This window comes from Ammospiza caudacuta, chromosome 34 (genome assembly GCF_027887145.1).
Source record: "Ammospiza caudacuta isolate bAmmCau1 chromosome 34, bAmmCau1.pri, whole genome shotgun sequence".
In the NCBI taxonomy this organism is placed as follows: Eukaryota; Metazoa; Chordata; class Aves; order Passeriformes; family Passerellidae; genus Ammospiza; species Ammospiza caudacuta.
Window position 1 is genome coordinate 2644822 of NC_080626.1, and position 4467 is coordinate 2649288.

A 4467-nucleotide genomic window follows, 5' to 3' on the forward strand; every position below is an offset into this window, starting at 1 on the left:
TGGACAAAGGAGTTCCCAAGAACTGGTGCCACTGTGAAAGGCCCTGGTGAGGCATTGCTGAAGATGCTGAATGTCCTTTTGTGTGCAAAGACTTTTCTCTTAGGAAGTGGGACACAGTCCTGGGAGATGGATTGATCGCTCCTGACAGGGGCAGAGCTGCTTTCTTCTGACAAGGCAGGGTGTGAGAGGGACTCAATCCATGCCACACTCCTGCAGGAAGATGGATGCACAGTCATTGCCATGGTGAGGGGCACAGGGGACACTCCATGAATTGCTGTGGGCTGGAGCTGAGGGACAGGAAGGGTACTGAACCTGTTTGGGTGAGTCCAGAGGAGGGCACCAAGGTGATCAGAGGGATGGAACACCTCTGCTGTGAGGAAAGGCCAAGAGAACTGGGAGTATTCAGCTTTTAGGAAGACCTAATTGTGGCCTTGCAGTACCCAAAGGGAGCCTACAAGAAAGACAAGGCAAGAGCTGGAGTAACAGGACAAAGGAAAATGGGTTGAAATTGAAAGAGAGTAGATTTAGATTAGATGTTGGGGGTATTTTTTTCCCTGTGAGAGTGGGCAGGCCTTGGTACAGGCTGCCCAGAGAATCTGTGGCTGCCCCTGGATCCCTGGAAATGTCCACGGCCAGACTGGATGGGGCTTGGAGCACCCTGGTCTAGAGAAAGATGTCCCTGCCCGTGGCAGAGGGCTGGAACAAGACGACATTCCAAGCCATACCATTCCATGATTCCATGAACAGGCTCCTGGAGCACCGGGATCCGCCGAGCCGGGGCGGTGGGAAGGGCCCGGCCGCGGAGCCGGGCGGGGAGCGGTGGCCGGGGAGGGGACGCGGTGACCGGGGAGGGGACACGGTGACCGGGGAGGGGACGCGGTGGCCGGGTTGGGAACACAGTGGCCGGGGAGGGGACACAGTGACCGGGGAGCGGACGCGGTGTCCGGTCCCGCCCCGCTGCTGGCAGCTCCAGCCCGGCCGAGGCGCCGCTGCGCCGGTGCCGCTGCCGCTGCCGCGGGCTCCGCGCCGGCGCGGGGGATGCGCGGGGGATGCGCGGGGCCGCACCGGGACCCGCAGAGCCCAGGTAGGGCCGGGGAACAGGGAATGGACACCCAGGAAAAGTTGGGGGGGGGGTCACACTGCCTGGAACGACAAAAAAATTTCCTATTTTTTAATATATATGTATGTGTATGTATTTATTGTTGATATTACTGTTTTTCAGTCCACGCCGTGGTTTCCACACTCCTAGCCGTGGTTATGGAGTTCTCTTAAGCCAGGCAGCGCCAGCATCCCTTGGAAAGTTTTCCCGCCCCAAAGGCATCGGCAGCTCAGCTGGAGGGCTGGAGGTGAGGAATACTCCTGTTAGCAGCTCCTTATTAAATTGTCGGGAATGGCTGGAGTGGGGGTGAGTCGAGCCACGCTGTTCCAGGCAGTGACTAATGAGGACTAATCCAGATTGTTTTGGAAGAAAGCGTGGCTTGTGCTGCTGATGGAGCAGCACAATGTGAATAAGAGCTTTCACTTAATGCACATCGCTGCACTGCCTTGATCACTGCACTTGATAAGCCCGCCGAAACTAAATAGGCAAGTTTTACATTTATGTACACGTGGAAATACAGAAATATTTATGTTTTTACATATATGTGTTCATTAATATGTATGCTTATATTCAGAGATGTCTTATCCCACCTTCCAGTACTTAAATGGATTTTACAGGAAAGTAGAACAACATTTTACACAGATAGAACAAAGGGAAAAAATTTTAAACTAAAAGAGGAGACATTTAGATTAGTTATTAGGAAGAAATTCTTTACTGTGAAGGTGGTGAGGCCCTGCCACAGGGGGCCCAGAGAAGCTGTGGCTGCCCCATCCCTGGAAGTGTTCAAGGCCAGGCTGGATGGGGCTTGGAGCAGCCTGGGATAGTGGAAAGTGTTCTGCCCATAGCAAGGGGGCTGGAATAAGATGGTCTTTAAGGTCCCTGGCAACCCAAACCATTCTGGGATACTGTCATTTCTCATCTTTAGGAAAATTTAAAATTGGAATTATCAATTTATATTTGGTAGTGAAGGCTGGCTGATGATAGTGGATTTAACTTTATTGAACATTGTCTATGCTTTATGTGCTGAATGTGTATTTTCTACATATCTAATAGTAGATTATTCTGTTTCTTTTACATATCTAATAGTCTGTCCCTTTCTTTGAATCAGAAAAATACCTTTGCTATTCTAAATTTATAATATCAGAAGAATCACTGATGAAACAGGTGTTTTATTTTCTAGGGAGCACTGTCAGAAGAGCTGAGAATGAGATGGACTTACCATAAAGGACACAAAGTTCTGGGTGATGATGAGCTAGAGTTTTAACTTAGAAGAACACAGTGTTTGCCTCAGAGGATGGATGTGAGCGATAATAACATTTGTGTCACAGAGCGGAAGAATTCAAATTATCCGAGAAAGGCCGCAGAGCAGGTGGGCCACAGCTGTAGGCCACAGAAGGAGGTGGACATGAATTACTCCTGCAGTCCTCCTGGAAACTCTGCTGGACCTGCAGGAAAGCAGGAGCTTTTCTGTGGAGACAAAGAAACCTGTGCCACCTACTGCCAGAAACAAGGTGAGAGCCCAGCTGGGGAGATCCCCCCCTCCAGCACCAGCTTCCACCTGCAGAGAGAGGATGAGGATTTAGATCACTGTTCCTCTGAGCACCCCAGGAAAACACGGATGATAACAAAACTCCGCAAGGACAACGGAAGCACTGCTCTGGGAGATGTGCTTGGTGAGGAGCTGGAGCCCGTCCCCGAGGAAGCTCTGCCCTATCGATGCAAGAAGTGTGGCTCCTCTTTCCACAGCATGAGTGAGCTGCAGGAGCACAGGCGAGCTCACCTGCTGGAGAACTCCTACCGCTGTCCCATCTGCGCCAAAAGCACAGCTGATCCACTCCAGCGAGAGGCCGCACAAGTGCCCCGAGTGTGACAAGGCCTTCATCCGCACGGCCGACGTCTGGAGGCACCCACGCAACGTGCACAAGATCGAGCACTCCATGGTGATCCTGGCCAGCGGCATGGCCAGGACCCCCTGGTCTGTGGTGCACTACAGCCAGCAGCACAATGCTGAGTGCCTGGATTAGGTTTTTCCTGCAAACCCAAAGTCTCACGAGGACGACTTCAAAACTTACGTGTGCCCAACGTGCAGTAAAGGCTTCGATAAGCCCAACCTGCTGTCCAAGCACAAGGTGATCCACCGGGAGGACAAGCCCTACAAGTGTCAGGAGTGTGGCATGGCATTTGTGCAGCTGCTCAGGCTCAAGAGGCACCAGCAGACTCACTCCAGGGCACGGCCCTTCTACTGCAAGGAGTGTGGAGGGACCTTCACCCGACTGGCATCGCTGCAGCGCCATCACCACATCCACACCGGAGAGAAGCCCTACTCCTGTAATTTCTGTGGGTATTCCTTCACCAAGTCAGAGATCCTATGGAAGCACAAGCGCACACACAAGTTGGACAAACCTTAATTTGGGGTCTCTGTGGTTGCTTTGTACCTGAGCAAGGTCTCCTCATCTGGGCTGGAAAAGCACACGATGGTGTCTGCTCTGCCCAGTCCAGACCCACTGCCCAGCATTGCTGCATCACAGGGAGCTCTGGAACTTGATTGCACTGCTGGGCTTTAAACTGCTTTGTATGAGAAAATAATCTAATTAACCCTGAGTAATGAAATGGGAGACTTGAGGAGACTGAAACCACTCGCATGTGCTTGCTCTGTCTCTGTTTGCTGGACTGGTGATGCATCCACTCGAGCTTTGTGCAGGATCTGCAAGCAGAGGTTATGAGAATTCACTGGATAAATTGGCCCTGCCCTCATGAGTGTGATGACTCTTTGACACTGGCTTTGGAGATCTTTTAACTCACTAAGTTAGAATGCTCCAGGGTTCTCCCTCTGTCCCTTCTTGTATTTTGCTGTTTTTTTTCTTTCTGTTACTCTTCTTTTTATTTGGAAGGGGAAGTATCATGTTGGTTATTAAAAAAAAACCAAACTCCACTTCCAAACCAGTTCCTTAATAAACACAACAGTCACCAGCTGTATTTCAGAATGTTTCTGTAGTTTATGCACTTTTGAGTGATGGGTTAATAATGGAGAAGGCTTTATTTTGGCTATGGTGGTGCATGCTCTTGGGGTGACACTTGTGTGTCTGATGGAAACATGCACAGTAATCTAACCAGCTGAGTATTGTGGAAGGAAATCTTTGAAGACACAAAATTCAAAGAGCAAAAGACCAAATTGAAGCCACTTTTGCTACTCATTGCACAGGAACCTTCTTCATTTAAATGTTTTCACACATAGGGAAGCTTCCTATAACAAAAGCAAGTCCTGTGGTGTGTCCAAGTACTGCCCAACGTGTTTCTTAGACTCTTCACTTTGATTTAGATTCAAATGGTTAGTGAAGAAAAATTTCCTTAGGAATTAGCCTGGCAGA

General features: G+C 50.1%; 1 pseudogene; it reads left to right on the forward strand.

The window, feature by feature from the left end:
• The first annotated feature begins 1262 nt into the window (after positions 1-1262).
• Positions 1263-3507, forward strand: LOC131570336 (zinc finger protein 501-like; annotated as a pseudogene).
• The last annotated feature ends 960 nt before the right edge of the window (positions 3508-4467 follow it).